This window comes from Nothobranchius furzeri, chromosome 8 (genome assembly GCF_043380555.1).
Source record: "Nothobranchius furzeri strain GRZ-AD chromosome 8, NfurGRZ-RIMD1, whole genome shotgun sequence".
Taxonomy (NCBI): Eukaryota; Metazoa; Chordata; class Actinopteri; order Cyprinodontiformes; family Nothobranchiidae; genus Nothobranchius; species Nothobranchius furzeri.
The window spans coordinates 26,216,456-26,234,211 of record NC_091748.1 but is presented as its reverse complement, the minus strand read 5'-3'; positions in this window follow the sequence as shown (position 1 = coordinate 26,234,211).

The following is a 17,756-nucleotide window of genomic DNA, read 5'->3' as shown; positions in this document are numbered from 1 at the left end:
CTCATCTGCGTCGGCGACTGCGCTGGTCCTGCTGTTGTTTTCTGCTCTGATCGTCGGCGTCGGCGACTGCGCTGGTCCTGCTGCTGTTTTCTTCTCTGCTTGTCGGCGTCTGCTCTGCTCGTCGGCGTCTGCGACTGCGCTGGTCCTGCTGCTGTTTTCTGCTCTGCTCATCAGCGACTGCGCTGGTCCTGCTGTTGTTTTCGCCTCTGCTCGTCGGCGTCTGAGACTGCGCTGGTCCTGCTGCTGTTTTCTGTTCTGCTCGTCGGCGACTGCGCTTGTCCTGCTGCTGTTTTCTGCACTGCTCATCAGCGTCGGCGACTGTGCTGATCCTGCTGCTGTTTTCTGCTCTGCTCGTAGGCATCGCCGACTGCGCTGGTCCTGCTGCTGTTTTCTACACTGCTCATCAGCGTCAGCGAATGCGCTGATCCTGCTGCTGTTTCCTGCTCTGCTCGTCGCCGTCGGCGACTGCGCTGGTCCTGCTGTTGTTTTCTGCTCTGATCGTCGGCGTCGGCGACTGCGCTGGTTCTGCTGCTGTTTTCTTCTCTGCTCGTCGGCGTCTGCTCTGCTCGTCGGCGTCTGCGACTGCGCTGGTCCTGCTGCTGTTTTCTGCTCTGCTCATCGGCGACTGCGCTGGTCCTGCTGGTGTTTTCTGCACTGCTCATCGGCTTCGGCGACTGCGCTGGTCCTGCTGTTGTTTTCGCCTCTGCTCATCGGCGTCTGTGACTGCGCTGGTCCTGCTGCTGTTTTCTGCTCTGCTCATCGGCGACTGCGCTGGTCCTGCTGCTGTTTTCTGCACTGCTCATTGGCGTCGGCGACTGTGCTGATCCTGCTGCTGTTTTCTGCTCTGCTCGTAGGCGTCGGCGACTGCGCTGGTCCTGCTGCTGCTTTCTTCACTGCTCATCGGTGACTGCGACTGCGTTGGTCCTGCTGCTGTTTTCTGCTCTGCTCGTCGGCGACTGCGCAGGTCCTGCTGCTGTTTTCTGCTCTGCTCATTTGCGTCTGCAACTGCGCATCTCCTGCTTCTATTTTCTGCTCTGCTCGTCGGCGTCAGCGACTGCACTGACCCTGCTGCTGTTTTCTGCTCTGATCGTCTGCGACTGCGCATCTCCTGCTTCTGTTTTTTGCTCTGCTCGTCGGCGTCAGCGACTGCGCTGATCCTGCTGCTGTTTTCTGCTCTGCTCGTCGGCGTCTGCGACTGCGCATCTCCTTCTGCTGTTTTCTGCTCTGCTCATCGGAGTCGGCTACTGCGCGGATCCTGCTGCTGTTTTCTGCTCTGCTTGTCTGCGTCAGCGAATGCGCTGATCCTGCTGCTGTTTCCTGCTCTGCTCGTCGCCGTCGGCTACTGCGCTGGTCCTGCTGTTGTTTTCTGCTCTGATCGTCGGCTTCGGCGACTGTGCTTGTCCTGCTGCTGTTTTCTGCTCTGCTCGTTGGCGTCTGCGACTTCGCATCTCCTGCTGCTTTTTTCTTGTCTGCTCGTCGGCGTCAGCGACTGCGCTGATCCTGCAGCTGTTTTCTGCTCTGCTCTCGCCGTCTGTGACTGTGCTGGTCCTGTTGCTGTTTTCTGCTCTGCTCGTCGGCGACTGCGCTGGTCCTGCTGCTGTTTTCTGCACTGCTCATTGGCGTCGGCGACTGCGTTGATCCTGCTGCTGTTTTCTGCTCTGCTCATTTGCGTCTGCGACTGCGCATCTCCTGCTGCTTTTTTCTGCTCTGCTCGTCGGCGTCAGCGACTTCGCTGACCCTGCTGCTGTTTTCTGCTCTGATCGTCTGCGACTGCGCATCTCCTGCTGCTGTTTTTTGCTCTGCTCGTCGGGGTCAGCGACTGCTCTGATCCTGCTGCTGTTTTCTGCTCTGCTCGTCGGAGTCTGCGACTGCGCATCTCCTGCTGCAGTTTTTTACTCTGCTCGTCGGCGACTGCGCTGATCCTGCTGCTGTTTCCTGCTCTGCTCGTCGCCGTCGGCGCCTGCGCTGGTCCTGCTGTTGTTTTCTGCTCTGATCGTCGACCTTGGCGACTGCGCTGGTCCTGCTGCTGTTTTCTTCTCTGCTCGTCGGCATCTGCTCTGCTTGTCGGCGTCTGCGACTGCGATGGTCCTGCTGCTGTTTTCTGCTCTGCTCATCGGTGACTGCGCTGGTCCTGCTGGTGTTTTCTGCACTGCTCATCGGCGTCTGCGACTGCGCTGGTCCTGCTGCTGTTTTCTGCTCTGCTCATCGGCGACTGCGCTGGTCCTGCTGGTGTTTTCTGCACTGCTCATCGGCATTGGTGACTGCGTTGATCCTGCTGCTGTTTTCTGCTCTGCTCATTGGCGTCTGCGACTGCGCATCTCCTGCTGCTGTTTCCTGCTCTGCTCGTCGCCGTCGGCTACTGCGCTGGTCCTGCTGTTGTTTTCTGCTCTGATCGTCGGCTTCGGCGACTGTGCTTGTCCTGCTGCTGTTTTCTGCTCTGCTCGTTGGCGTCTGCGACTTCGCATCTCCTGCTGCTTTTTTCTGCTCTGCTCGTCGGCGTCAGCGACTGCGCTGATCCTGCAGCTGTTTTCTGCTCTGCTCGTCGCCGTCTGTGACTGTGCTGGTCCTGTTGCTGTTTTCTGCTCTGCTCGTCGGCGACTGCGCTGGTCCTGCTGCTGTTTTCTGCACTGCTCATTGGCGTCGGCGACTGCGTTGATCCTGCTGCTGTTTTCTGCTCTGCTCATTTGCGTCTGCGACTGCGCATCTCCTGCTGCTTTTTTCTGCTCTGCTCGTCGGCGTCAGCGACTGCGCTGACCCTGCTGCTGTTTTCTGCTCTGATCGTCTGCTACTGCGCATCTCCTGCTGCTGTTTTTTGCTCTGCACATCGGCGTCGGCTACTGCGCTTATCCTGCTGCTGTTTCCTGCTCTGCTTGTCTGCGTCAGCGAATGCACTGATCCTGCTGCTGTCTCCTGCTCTGCTCGTCGCCATCGGCGACTGCGCTGGTCCTGCTGTTGTTTTCTGCTCTGATCGTCAGCGTCGGCGACTGCGCTGGTCCTGCTGCTGTTTTATTCTCTGCTCGTCGGCGTCTGCGACTGCGCTGGTCCTGCTGCTGTTTTTTGCTCTGCTCGTCGGCGACTGCGCTGGTCCTGCTGCTGTTTTCTGCACTGTTTGTAGGCGTCGGCGACTGCGCTGATCCTGCTGCTTTTTTCTGCACTGCTCATCGGCGTCTGCGACTGCGCTGGTCCTGCTGCTGTTTTCTGCTCTGCTCGTCAGCGACTGCGCATCTCCTGCTGCTTTTTTCTGCTCTGCTCGTCGGCGTCAGCGACTGCACTGATCCTGCTGCTGTTTTTTGCTCTGCTCTTCGGCGACTGCGCTGGTCCTGCTGCTGTTTTCTGCTCTGCTCATCGGTGTCGGCTACTTTGCTGATCCTGCTGTTGTTTCCTGCTCTGCTCGTCGCCGTCGGCGACTGCGCTGGTCCTGCTGTTGTTTTCTGCTCTGATCGTCGGCGCCGGCGACTGCGCTTGTCCTGCTGCTGTTTTCTTCTCTGCTCGTCGGCGTGTGCGACTGCGCTGGTCCTGCTGCTGTTTTCTGCTCTGCTCATCGGTGACTGTGCTGGTCCTGCTTGTGTTTTCTGCACTGCTCATCTGCGTCGGCGACTGCGCTGGTCCTGCTGTTGTTTTCCGCTCTGATCGTCGGCGTCGGCGACTGCGCTGGTCCTGCTGCTGTTTTCTTCTCTGCTTGTCGGCGTCTGCTCTGCTCGTCGGCGTCTGCGACTGCGCTGGTCCTGCTGCTGTTTTCTGCTCTGCTCATCGGCGACTGCGCTGGTCCTGCTGTTGTTTTCGCCTCTGCTCGTCGGCGTCTGAGACTGCGCTGGTCCTGCTGCTGTTTTCTGCTCTGCTCGTCGGCGACTGCGCTTGTCCTGCTGCTGTTTTCTGCACTGCTCATCAGCGTCGGCGACTGTGCTGATCCTGCTGCTGTTTTCTGCTCTGCTCGTAGGCATCGGCGACTGCGCTGGTCCTGCTGCTGTTTTCTACACTGCTCATGGGCGTCAGCGAATGCGCTGATCCTGCTGCTTTTTCCTGCTCTGCTCGTCGCCGTCGGCGACTGCGCTGGTCCTGCTGTTGTTTTCTGCTCTGATCGTCGGCGTCGGCGACTGCGCTGGTTCTGCTGCTGTTTTCTTCTCTGTTCGTCGGCGTCTGCTCTGCTCGTCGGCGTCTGCGACTGAGCTGTTCCTGCTGCTGTTTTCTCCTCTGCTCATCGGCGACTGCGCTGGTCCTGCTGGTGTTTTCTGCACTGCTCATCGGCTTCGGCGACTGCGCTGGTCCTGCTGTTGTTTTCGCCTCTGCTCATCGGCGTCTGCGACTGCGCTGGTCCTGCTGCTGTTTTCAGCCATGCTCGTCGGCGACTGCGCTGGTCCTGCTGCTGTTTTCTGCACTGCTCATTGGCGTCGGCGACTGTGCTGATCCTGCTGCTGTTTTCTGCTCTGCTCGTAGGCGTCGGCGACTGCGCTGGTCCTGCTGCTGTTTTCTTCACTGCTCATAGGCGACTGCGACTGCGCTGGTCCTGCTGCTGTTTTCTGCTCTGCTCGTCGGCGACTGCGCAGGTCCTGCTGCTGTTTTCTGCACTGCTCATCGGCGTCGGCGACTGCGTTGATCCTGCTGCTGTTTTCTGCTCTGCTCATTTGCTTCTGCAACTGCGCATCTCCTGCTTCTTTTTTCTGCTCTGCTCGTCGGCGTCAGCGACTGCACTGACCCTGCTGCTGTTTTCTGCTCTGATCGTCTGCGACTGCGCATCTCCTGCATCTGTTTTTTGCTCTGCTCGTCGGCGTCAGCGACTGCGCTTATCCTGCTGCTGTTTTCTGCTCTGCTCGTCGGCGTCTGCGACTGCGCATCTCCTTCTGCTGTTTTCTGCTCTGCTCATCGGAGTCGGCTACTGCGCGGATCCTGCTGCTGTTTTCTGCTCTGCTCATCGGTGACTGTGCTGGTCCTGCTTGTGTTTTCTGCACTGCTCATCTGCGTCGGCGACTGCGCTGGTCCTGCTGCTGTTTCCTGCTCTGCTCGTCGCCGTCGGCTACTGCGCTGGTCCTGCTGTTGTTTTCTGCTCTGATCGTCGGCTTCGGCGACTGTGCTTGTCCTGCTGCTGTTTTCTGCTCTGCTCGTTGGCGTCTGCGACTTCGCATCTCCTGCTGCTTTTTTCTTGTCTGCTCGTCGGCGTCAGCGACTGCGCTGATCCTGCAGCTGTTTTCTGCTCTGCTCGTCGCCGTCTGTGACTGTGCTGGTCCTGTTGCTGTTTTCTGCTCTGCTCGTCGGCGACTGCGCTGGTCCTGCTGCTGTTTTCTGCACTGCTCATTGGCGTCGGCGACTGCGGTGATCCTGCTGCTGTTTTCTGCTCTGCTCATTATGGTCTGCGACTGCGCATCTCCTGCTGCTTTTTTCTGCTCTGCTCGTCGGCGTCAGCGACTTCGCTGACCCTGCTGCTGTTTTCTGCTCTGATCGTCTGCGACTGCGCATCTCCTGCTGCTGTTTTTTGCTCTGCTCGTCGGGGTCAGCGACTGCTCTGATCCTGCTGCTGTTTTCTGCTCTGCTCGTCGGAGTCTGCGACTGCGCATCTCCTGCTGCTGTTTTTTACTCTGCTCGTCGGCGACTGCGCTGATCCTGCTGCTGTTTCCTGCTCTGCTCGTCGCCGTCAGCGCCTGCGCTGGTCCTGCTGTTGTTTTCTGCTCTGATCGTCGACCTTGGCGACTGCGCTGGTCCTGCTGCTGTTTTCTTCTCTGCTCGTCGGCGTCTGCTCTGCTTGTCGGCGTCTGCGACTGCGATGGTCCTGCTGCTGTTTTCTGCTCTGCTCATCGGTGACTGCGCTGGTCCTGCTGGTGTTTTCTGCACTGCTCATCGGCGTCTGCGACTGCGCTGGTCAAGCTGCTGTTTTCTGCTCTGCTCATCGGCGACTGCGCTGGTCCTGCTGGTGTTTTCTGCACTGCTCTTCGGCATTGGCGACTGCGTTGATCCTGCTGCTGTTTTCTGCTCTGCTCATTGGCGTCTGCGACTGCGCATCTCCTGCTGCTGTTTCCTGCTCTGCTCGTCGCCGTCGGCTACTGCGCTGGTCCTGCTGTTGTTTTCTGCTCTGATCGTCGGCTTCGGCGACTGTGCTTGTCCTGCTGCTGTTTTCTGCTCTGCTCGTTGGCGTCTGCGACTTCGCATCTCGTGCTGCTTTTTTCTGCTCTGCTCGTCGGCGTCAGCGACTGCGCTGATCCTGCAGCTGTTTTCTGCTCTGCTCGTCGCCGTCTGTGACTGTGCTGGTCCTGTGCTGGTCCTGTTGCTGTTTTCTGCTCTGCTCGTCGGCGACTGCGCTGGTCCTGCTGCTGTTTTCTGCACTGCTCATTGGCGTCGGCGACTGCGTTGATCCTGCTGCTGTTTTCTGCTCTGCTCATTTGCGTCTGCGACTGCGCATCTTCTGCTGCTTTTTTCTGCTCTGCTCGTCGGCGTCAGCGACTGCGCTGACCCTGCTGCTGTTTTCTGCTCTGATCGTCTGCTACTGCGCATCTCCTGCTGCTGTTTTTTGCTCTGCTCGTCGGCGTCAGCGACTGCTCTGATCCTGCTGCTGTTTTCTGCTCTGCTCGTCGGAGTCTGCGACTGCACATCTCCTGCTGCTGTTTTTTACTCTGCTCGTCGGCGACTGCGCTGGTCCTGCTGCTGTTTTCTGCTCTGCTCATCGGCGTCGGCTACTGCGCTGATCCTGCTGCTGTTTTCTGCTCTGCTTGTCTGCGTCAGCAAATGCGCTGATCCTGCTGCTGTTTCCTGCTCTGCTCGTCGCCGTCGGCGCCTGCGCTGGTCCTGCTGTTGTTTTCTGCTCTGATCGTCGACCTTGGCGACTGCGCTGGTCCTGCTGCTGTTTTCTTCTCTGCTCGTCGGCGTCTGCTCTGCTTGTCGGCGTCTGCGACTGCGATGGTCCTGCTGCTGTTTTCTGCTCTGCTCATCAGTGACTGCGCTGGTCCAGCTGGTGTTTTCTGCACTGCTCATCGGCGTCTGCGACTGCGCTGGTCCTGCTGCTGTTTTCTGCACTGCTCATTGGCGTTGGCGACTGTGCTGATCCTGCTGCTTTTTTCTGCTCTGCTCGTAGGCGTCGGCGACTGCACTGGTCCTGCTGCTGTTTTCTTCACTGCTCATCGGCGACTGAGACTGCGCTGGTCCTGCTGCTGTTTTCTGCTCTGCTCGTCGGCGACTGCGCAGGTCCTGCTGCTGTTTTCTGCACTGCTCATCGGCATCGGCGACTGCGTTGATCCTGCTGCTGTTTTCTGCTCTGCTCATTGGCGTCTGCGACTGCGCATCTCCTGCTGCTTTTTTCTTCTCTGCTCGTCGGCGTCAGCGACTGCACTGACCCTGCTGCTGTTTTCTGCTCTGATCGTGTGCGACTGCGCATCTCCTGCTGCTGTTTTCTGCTCTGCTCATCGGCGTCGGCTACTGCGCGGATCCTGCTGCTGTTTTCTGCTCTGCTTGTCTGCGTCAGCGAATGCGCTGATCCTGCTGCTGTTTCCTGCTCTGCTCGTCGCCGTCGGCTACTGCGCTGGTCCTGCTGTTGTTTTCTGCTCTGATCGTCGGCGTTGGCGACTGCGCTGGTCATGCTGCTGTTTAATTCTCTGCTCGTCGGCGTCTGCTCTGCTCGTCGGCGTCTGCGACTGCGCTGGTCCTGCTGCTGTTTTCTGCTCTGCTCATCGGTGACTGCGCTGGTCCTGCTGGTGTTTTCTGCACTGCTCATCGGCGTCGGCGACTGCGCTGGTCCTGCTGTTGTTTTCGCCTCTGCTCGTCGGCGTCTGCGACTGCGCTGGTCCTGCTGCTGTTTTCTGCTCTGCTCGTCGTCAACTGCGCATGTCCTGCTGCTGTTTTCTGCACTGCTCATTGGCATCGGCGACTGTGCTGATCCTGCTGCTGTTTTCTGCTCTGCTCGAAGGCGTCGGCGACTGCGCTGGTCCTGCTGCTGTCTTCTGCACTGCTCATCGGTGTCTGCGACTGCGCTGGTCCTGCTGCTGTTTTCTGCTCTGCTCGTCGGCGACTGCGCAGGTCCTGCTGCTGTTTTCTGCACTGCTCATCGGCGTCGGCGACTGCGCTGATCCTGCTGCTGTTTTCTGCTCTGCTCATTGGCGTCTGCGACTGCACATCTCCTGCTGCTGTTTTCTGCTCTGCTCATTGGCATCGGCTACTGCGCTGATCCTGCTGTTGTTTCCTGCTCTGCTCGTCGCCGTCGGCGACTGCGCTGGTCCTGCTGTTGTTTTCTTCTCTGCTCGTCGGCGTCTGCTCTGCTCGTCGGCGTCTGCGACTGCGCTGGTCCTGATGCTGTTTTCTGCTCTGCTCATCGGTGACTGCGCTGGTCCTGCTTGTGTTTTCTGCACTGCTCATCTGCGTCGGCAACTGCGCTGGTCCTGCTGTTGTTTTCTTCTCTGCTCGTCGGCGTCTGCTCTGCTCGTCGGCGTCTGCGACTGCGCTGGTCCTGCTGGTGATTTCTGCATTGCTCATCGGCGTCGGCGACTGCGCTGGTCCTGCTGTTGTTTTAGCGTCTGCTCGTCGGCGTCTTAGACTGCGCTGGTCCTGCTGCTGTTTTCTGCTCTGCTCGTCGGCGACTGCGCTGGTCCTGCTGCTGTTTTCTGCACTGCTCATCGGCGTCGGCGACTGTGCTGATCCTGCTGCTGTTTTCTGCTCTGCTCGTAGGCGTCGGCGACTGCGCTGGTCCTGCTGCTGTTTTCTGCACTGCTCATCGGCGTCAGCGAATGCGCTGATCCTGCTGCTGTTTCCTGCTCTGCTCATCGCCGTCGGAGACTGCGCTGGTCCTGCTGTAGTTTTCTGCTCTGATCGTCAGCGTCGGCGACTTCGCTGGTTCTGCTGCTGTTTTCTTCTCTGCTCGTCGGCGTCTGCTCTGCTCGTCGGCGTCTGCGACTGCGCTGGTCCTGCTGCTGTTTTCTGCTCTGCTCATCGGCGACTGCGCTGGTCCTGCTGGTGTTTTCTGCACTGCTCATCGGCGTCGGCGACTGCGCTGGTCCTGCTGTTGTTTTCGCCTCTGCTCATCGGCGTCTGCGACTGCGCTGGTCCTGCTGCTGTTTTCTGCTCTGCTCTTCGGCGACTGCGCTGGTCCTGCTGCTGTTTTCTGCACTGCTCATTGGCGTCGGCGACTGTGCTGATCCTGCTGCTGTTTTCTGCTCTGCTCGTAGGCGTCTGTGACTGCGCTGGTCCTGCTGCTTTTTTCTTCACTGCTCATCGGCGACTGCGACTGCGCTGGTCCTGCTGCTGTTTTCTGCTCTTCTCGTCGGCGACTGCGCAGGTCCTGCTGCTGTTTTCTGCACTGCTCATCGGCGTCGGCGACTGCGTTGTTCCTGCTGCTGTTTTCTGCTCTGCTCATTGGCGTCTGCGACTGCGCATCTCCTTCTGCTGTTTTCTGCTCTGATCGTCTGCAACTGCGCATCTCCTGCTTATGTTTTTTGCTCTGCTCGTCGGTGTCAGCGACTGCGCTGAACCTGCTGCTGTTTTCTGCTCTGATCGTCGGCGTCTGCGACTGCGCATCTCCTGCTGCTGTTTTTTGCTCTGCTCGTCGGCGACTGCGCTGGTCCTGCTGCTGTTTTCTGCTCTGCTCATCGGCGTCGGCTACTACGCTGATCCTGCTGTTGTTTCCTGCTCTGCTCGTCGCCGTCGGCGACTGTGCTGGTCCTTCTGTTGTTTTCTGCTCTGATCGTCGGCGCCGGCGACTGCGCTGGTCCGGCTGCTGTTTTCTTCTCTGCTCGTCGGCGTCTGCTCTGCTCGACGGCGTCTGTGACTGCACTGGTCCTGCTGCTGTTTCCTGCTCTGTTCATCGGCCACTGCGCTGGACCTGCTGGTGTTTTCTGCACTGCTCATCTGCGTCGGCGACTGTGCTGGTCCTGCTGTTGTTTTCTGCTCTGATCGTCGGCGTCGGCGACTGCGCTGGTCCTGCTGCTGTTTTCTTCTCTGTTCATCGGCGTCTGCTCTGCTCGTCGGCGTCTGCGACTGCGCTGGTCCTGCTGGTGTTTTCTGCATTGCTCATCGGCGTCGGCGACTGCGCTGGTCCTGCTGCTGTTTTCTGCACTGCTCATCGGCGTCAGCGAATGCGCTGATCCTGCTGCTGTTTCCTGCTCTGCTCGTCGCCGTCGGCGACTGCGCTGGTTCTGCTGCTGTTTTCTTTTCTGCTCGTCGGCGTCTGCTCTGCTCGTCGGCGTCTGCGACTGCTCTGATCCTGCTGCTGTTTTCTGCTCTGCTCATCGGCGACTGCGCTGGTCCTGCTGGTGTTTTCTGCACTGCTCATCGGCGTCGGCGACTGCGCTGGTCCTGCTGTTGTTTTCGCCTCTGCTCATCGGCGTCGGCTACTACGCTGATCCTGCTGTTGTTTCCTGCTCTGCTCGTCGCCGTCGGCGACTGCGCTGGTCCTTCTGTTTTTTTTTGCTCTGATCGTCGGCGCCGACGAATGCGCTGGTCCTGCTGCTGTTTCCTGCTCTGCTCTTCGGCCACTGCGCTGGTCCTGCTGCTGTTTTCTGCACTGCGCATCGGCGTCGGCGACTGCGCTGATCCTGCTGCTGTTTTCTGCTCTGCTCATTGGCGTCTGCGACTGCGCATCTCCTGCTGCTTTTTTCTGCTTTGCTCGTCGGCGTCAGCGACTGCGCTGACACTGCTGCTGTTTTCTGCTCTGATCGTCTGCGACTGCGCATCTCCTGCTTCTGTTTTTTGCTCTGCTCGTCGGCGTCAGCGACTGCGCTGATCCTGCTGCTGTTTTCTGCTCTGCTCGTCGGCGTCTGCGACTGCACATCTCCTGCTGCTGTTTTTTGCTCTGCTCGTCGGCGACTGCGCTGGTCCTGCTGCTGTTTTCTGCTCTGCTCATTGGCGTCGGCTACTGCGCTGATCCTGCTGTTGTTTCCTGCTCTGCTCGTCGCCGTCGGCGACTGCGCTGGTCCTGCTGTTGTTTTCTGCTCTGCTCGTCGGCGTCTGCTCTGCTCGTCGGCGTCTGCGACTGCGCTGGTCCTGATGCTGTTTTCTGCTCTGCTCATCGGTGACTGCGCTGGTCCTGCTTGTGTTTTCTGCACTGCTCATCTGCGTCGGCAACTGCGCTGGTCCTGCTGTTGTTTTCTTCTCTGCTCGTCGGCGTCTGCTCTGATCGTCGGCGTCTGCGACTGCGCTGGTCCTGCTGGTGTTTTCTGCATTGCTCATCGGCGTCGGCGACTGCGCTGGTCCTGCTGTTGTTTTAGCGTCTGCTCGTCGGCGTCTTAGACTGCGCTGGTCCTGCTGCTGTTTTCTGCTCTGCTCGTCGGCGACTGCGCTGGTCCTGCTGCTGTTTTCTGCACTGCTCATCGGCGTCGGCGACTGCGCTGGTCCTGCTGCTGTTTTCTGCACTGCTCATCGGCGTCAGCGAATGCGCTGATCCTGCTGCTGTTTCCTGCTCTGCTCATCGCCGTCGGCGACTGCGCTGGTCCTGCTGTTGTTTTCTGCTCTGATCGTCGGCGTCGGCGACTTCGCTGGTTCTGCTGCTGTTTTCTTCTCTGCTCGTCAACGTCTGCTCTGCTCGTCGGCGTCTGCGACTGTGCTGGTCCTGCTGCTGTTTTCTGCTCTGCTCATCGGCGACTGTGCTGGTCCTGCTGGTGTTTTCTGCACTGCTCATCGGCGTCGGCGACTGCGCTGGTCCTGCTGTTGTTTTCGCCTCTGCTCATCGGCGTCTGCGACTGCGCTGGTCCTGCTGCTGTTTTCTGCTCTGCTCTTCGGCGACTGCGCTGGTCTTGCTGCTGTTTTCTGCACTGCTCATTGGCGTCGGCGACTGTGCTGATCCTGCTGCTGTTTTCTGCTCTGCTCGTAGGCGTCTGTGACTGCGCTGGTCCTGCTGCTTTTTTCTTCACTGCTCATTGGCGACTGCGACTGCGCTGGTCCTGCTGCTGTTTTCTGCTCTGCTCGTCGGCGACTGCGCAGGTCCTGCTGCTGTTTTCTGCACTGCTCATCGGCGTCGGCGACTGCGTTGTTCCTGCTACTGTTTTCTGCTCTGCTCATTGGCGTCTGCGACTGCGCATCTCCTTCTGCTGTTTTCTGCTCTGATCGTCTGCGACTGCGCATCTCCTGCTTATGTTTTTTGCTCTGCTCGTCGGTGTCAGCGACTGCGCTGAACCTGCTGCTGTTTTCTGCTCTGCTCGTCGGCGTCTGCGACTGCGCATCTCCTGCTGCTGTTTTTTGCTCTGCTCGTCGGCGACTGCGCTGGTCCTGCTGCTGTTTTCTGCACTGCTCATCGGCGTCGGCGACTGTGCTGATCCTGCTGCTGTTTTCTGCTCTGCTCGTAGGCTTCGGCGACTGCGCTGGTCCTGCTGCTTTTTTCTGCACTGCTCATCGGCGTCTGCGACTGCGCTGGTCCTGCTGCTGTTTTCTGCTCTGATCGTCGGCGCCGGCGACTGCGCTGGTCCTGCTGCTGTTTTCTTCTCTGCTCGTCGGCGTCTGCTCTGCTCGTCGCCGTCGGCGACTGCGCTGGACCTGCTGTTGTTTTCTGCTCTGATCGTCGGCGCCGGCGACTGCGCTGGTCCTGCTGCTGTTTTCTTCTCTGCTCGTCAGCGTCTGCTCAGCTCGTCGGCGTCTGCGACTGCGCTGGTCCTGCTGCTGTTTTCTGCTCTGCTCATCGGTGACTGCGCTGGTCCTGCTTGTGTTTCTGCACTGCTCATCTGCGTCGGCGACTGCGCTGGTCCTGCTGTTGTTTTCTGCTCTGATCGTCGGCGTCAGCGACTGCTTTGGTCCTGCTGCTGTTTTCTTCTCTGCTCGTCGGCGTCTGCTCTGCTCGTCGGCGTCTGCGCTGGTCCTGCTGGTGTTTTCTGCATTGCTCATCGGCGTTGGCGACTGCGCTTGTCCTGCTGTTGTTTTCGCCTCTGCTCGTCGGCGTCTGAGACTGCGCTGGTCCTGCTGCTGTTTTCTGCTCTGCTCGTCGGCGACTGCGCTGGTCCTGCTGCTGTTTTCTGCACTGCTCATCGGCGTCTGCGACTGTGCTGATCCTGCTGCTGTTTTCTGCTCTGCTCGTAGGCGTAGGCGACTGCGCTGGTCCTGCTGCTGTTTTCTGCACTGCTCATCGGCGTCGGCGACTGCGCTGCTCCTGCTGTTGTTTTCTGCTCTGATCGTCGGCGTCGGCGACTGCACTGGTTCTGCTGCTGTTTTCTTCTCTGCTCGTCGGCGTCTGCTCTGCTCGTCGGCGTCTGCGACTGCGCTGGTCCTGCTGCTGTTTTCTGCTCTGCTCATCGGCGACTGCACTGGTCCTGCTGGTGTTTTCTGCACTGCTCATCGGCGTCGGCGACTGCGCTGGTCCTGCTGGTATTTTCTGCTCTGCTCGTAGGCGTCTGTGACTGCGCTGGTCCTGCTGCTTTTTTCTTCACTGCTCATCGGCGACTGCGACTGCGCTGGTCCTGCTGCTGTTTTCTGCTCTGCTCGTCGGCGACTGCGCAGGTCCTGCTGCTGTTTTCTGCACTGCTCATCGGCGTCGGCGACTGCGCTGGTCCTGCTGCTGTTTTCTGCTCTGCTCGTCGGCGACTGCGCAGGTCCTGCTGCTGTTTTCTGCACTGCTCATCGGCGTCGGCGACTGCGCTGATCCTGCTGCTGTTTTCTGCTCTCCTCGTAGGCTTCGGCGAGTGCGCTGGTCCTGCTGCTTTTTTCTGCACTGCTCATCGGCGTCTGCGACTGCGCTGGTCCTGCTGCTGTTTTCTGCTCTGATCGTCGGCGCCGGCGACTGCGCTGGTCCTGCTGCTGTTTTCTTCTCTGCTCGTCGGCGTCTGCTCTGCTCGTCGCCGTCGGCGACTGCGCTGGACCTGCTGTTGTTTTCTGCTCTGATCGTCGGCGCCGGCGACTGCGCTGGTCCTGCTGCTGTTTTCTTCTCTGCTCGTCGGCGTCTGCTCAGCTCGTCGGCGTCTGCGACTGCGCTGGTCCTGCTGCTGTTTTCTGCTCTGCTCATCGGTGACTGCGCTGGTCCTGCTTGTGTTTCTGCACTGCTCATCTGCGTCGGCGACTGCGCTGGTCCTGCTGTTGTTTTCTGCTCTGATCGTCGGCGTCAGCGACTGCTTTGGTCCTGCTGGTGTTTTCTGCTCTGCTCGTAGGCGTCTGTGACTGCGCTGGTCCTGCTGCTTTTTTCTTCACTGCTCATCGGCGACTGCGACTGCGCTGGTCCTGCTGCTGTTTTCTGCTCTGCTCGTCGGCGACTGCGCAGGTCCTGCTGCTGTTTTCTGCACTGCTCATCGGCGTCGGCGACTGCGCTGGTCCTGCTGGTGTTTTCTGCTCTGCTCGTAGGCGTCTGTGACTGCGCTGGTCCTGCTGCTTTTTTCTTCACTGCTCATCGGCGACTGCGACTGCGCTGGTCCTGCTGCTGTTTTCTGCTCTGCTCGTCGGCGACTGCGTTGATCCTGCTGCTGTTTTCTGCTCTGCTCATTGGCGTCTGCGACTGTGCATCTCCTGCTGCTGTTTTCTGCTCTGATCGTCTGCGACTGCGCATCTCCTGCTTATGTTTTTTGCTCAGCTCGTCGGCGTCAGCGACTGCGCTGATCCTGCTGCTGTTTTCTGCTCTGCTCGTCGGCGTCTGCGACTGCGCATCTCCTGCCGCTGTTTTTTGCTCTGCTCGTCGGCGACTGCGCTGGTCATGCTGCTGTTTTCTGCTCTGCTCATCGGCGTCGGCTAATACGTTGATCCTGCTGTTGTTTCCTGCTCTGCTCGTCGCCGTCGGCGACTGCGCTGGTCCTTCTGTTTTTTTCTGCTCTGATCGTCGGCGCCGACGAATGCGCTGGTCCTGCTGCTGTTTCCTGCTCTGCTCGTCGGCTACTGCGCTGATCCTGCTGTTGTTTCCTGCTCTGCTCGTTGCCGTCGGCGACTGCGCTGGTCCTGCTGTTGTTTTCTGCTCTGCTCGTCGGCGTCTGCTCTGCTCGTCGGCGTCTGCGACTGCGCTGGTCCTGATGCTGTTTTCTGCTCTGCTCGTCGGCGTCTGCTCTGCTCGTCGGCGTCTGCGACTGCGCTGGTCCTGCTGGTGTTTTCTGCATTGCTCATCGGCGTCGGCGACTGCGCTGGTCCTGCTGTTGTTTTAGCCTCTGCTCGTCGGCGTCTGCTCTGCTCGTCGGCGTCTGCGACTGCGCTGGTCCTGCTGGTGTTTTCTGCATTGCTCATCGGCGTCGGCGACTGCGCTGGTCCTGCTGTTGTTTTAGCCTCTGCTCGTCGGCGTCTTAGACTGCGCTGGTCCTGCTGCTGTTTTCTGCTCTGCTCGTCGGCGACTGCGCTGGTCCTGCTGCTGTTTTCTGCACTGCTCATCGGCGTCGGCGACTGTGCTGATCCTGCTGCTGTTTTCTGCTCTGCTCGTAGGCGTCGGCGACTGCGCTGGTCCTGCTGCTGTTTTCTGCACTGCTCATCGGCGTCAGCGAATGCGCTGATCCTGCTGCTGTTTCCTGCTCTGCTCATCGCCGTCGGCGACTGCGCTGGTCCTGCTGTTGCTTTCTGCTCTGATCGTCGGCGTCGGCGACTTCGCTGGTTCTGCTGCTGTTTTCTTCTCTGCTCGTCGGCGTCTGCTCTGCTCGTCGGCGTCTGCGACTGCGCTGGTCCTGCTGCTGTTTTCTGCTCTGCTCATCGGCGACTGCGCTGGTCCTGCTGGTGTTTTCTGCACTGCTCATCGGCGTCGGCGACTGCGCTGGTCCTGCTGTTGTTTTCGCCTCTGCTCATCGGCGTCGGCTACTACGCTGATCCTGCTGTTGTTTCCTGCTCTGCTCGTCGCCGTCGGCGACTGCGCTGGTCCTTCTGTTTTTTTCTGCTCTGATCGTCGGCGCCGACGAATGCGCTGGTCCTGCTGCTTTTTCCTGCTCTGCTCATCGGCCACTGCGCTGGTCCTGCTGCTCTTTTCTGCACTGCTCATCGGCGTCAGCGACTGCGCTGATCCTGCTGCTGTTTTCTGCTCTGCTCATTGGCGTCTGCGACTGCGCATCTCCTGCTGCTTTTTTCTGCTTTGCTCGTCGGCGTCAGCGAATGCGCTGACACTGCTGCTGTTTTCTGCTCTGATCGTCTGCGACTGCGCATCTCCTGCTTCTGTTTTTTGCTCTGCTCGTCGGCGTCAGCGACTGCGCTGATCCTGCTGCTGTTTTCTGCTCTGCTCGTCGGCGTCTGCGACTGCACATCTCCTGCTGCTGTTTTTTGCTCTGCTCCTCGGCGACTGCGCTGGTCCTGCTGCTGTTTTCTGCTCTGCTCATTGGCGTCGGCTACTGCGCTGATCCTGCTGTTGTTTCCTGCTCTGCTCGTCGCCGTCGGCGACTGCGCTGGTCCTGCTGTTGTTTTCTGCTCTGCTCGTCGGCGTCTGCTCTGCTCGTCGGCGTCTGCGACTGCGCTGGTCCTGATGCTGTTTTCTGCTCTGCTCATCGGTGACTGCGCTGGTCCTGCTTGTGTTTTCTGCACTGCTCATCTGCGTCGGCAACTGCGCTGGTCCTGCTGTTGTTTTCTTCTCTGCTCGTCGGCGTCTGCGACTGCGCTGGTCCTGCTGGTGTTTTCTGCATTGCTCATCGGCGTCGGCGACTGCGCTGGTCCTGCTGTTGTTTTAGCGTCTGCTCGTCGGCGTCTTAGACTGCGCTGGTCCTGCTGCTGTTTTCTGCTCTGCTCGTCGGCGACTGCGCTGGTCCTGCTGCTGTTTTCTGCACTGCTCATCGGCGTCGGCGACTGTGCTGATCCTGCTGCTGTTTTCTGCTCTGCTCGTAGGCGTCGGCAACTGCGCTGGTCCTGCTGCTGTTTTCTGCACTGCTCATCGGCGTCAGTGAATGCGCTGATCCTGCTGCTGTTTCCTGCTCTGCTCATCGCCGTCGGAGACTGCGCTGGTCCTGCTGTAGTTTTCTGTTCTGATCGTCAGCGTCGGCGTTTTCGCTGGTTCTGCTGCTGTTTTCTTCTCTGCTCGTCGGCGTCTGCTCTGCTCGTCGGCGTCTGCGACTGCGCTGGTCCTGCTGCTGTTTTCTGCTCTGCTCATCGGCGACTGCGCTGGTCCTGCTGGTGTTTTCTGCACTGCTCATCGGCGTCGGCGACTGCGCTGGTCCTGCTGTTGTTTTCGCCTCTGCTCATCGGCGTCTGCGACTGCGCTGGTCCTGCTGCTGTTTTCTGTTCTGCTCTTCGGCGACTGCGCTGGTCCTGCTGCTGTTTTCTGCACTGCTCATTGGCGTCGGCGACTGTGCTGATCCTGCTGCTGTTTTCTGCTCTGCTCGTAGGCGTCTGTGACTGCGCTGGTCCTGCTGCTTTTTTCTTCACTGCTCATCGGCGACTGCGACTGCGCTGGTCCTGCTGCTGTTTTCTGCTCTGCTCGTCGGCGACTGCGCAGGTCCTGCTGCTGTTTTCTGCACTGCTCATCGGCGTCGGTGACTGCGTTGTTCCTGCTGCTGTTTTCTGCTCTGCTCATTGGCGTCTGCGACTGCGCATCTCCTTCTGCTGTTTTCTGCTCTGATCGTCTGCAACTGCGCATCTCCTGCTTATGTTTTTTGCTCTGCTCGTCGGTGTCAGCGACTGCGCTGAACCTGCTGCTGTTTTCTGCTCTGCTCGTCGGCGTCTGCGACTGCGCATCTCCTGCTGCTGTTTTTTGCTCTGCTCGTCGGCGACTGCGCTGGTCCTGCTGCTGTTTTCTGCTCTGCTCATCGGCGTCGGCTACTACGCTGATCCTGCTGTTGTTTCCTGCTCAGCTCGTCGCCGCCGGCGACTGCGCTGGTCCTTCTGTTGTTTTCTGCTCTGATCGTCGGCGCCGGCGACTGCGCTGGTCCGGCTGCTGTTTTCTTCTCTGCTCGTCGGCGTCTGCTCTGCTCGACGGCGTCTGTGACTGCACT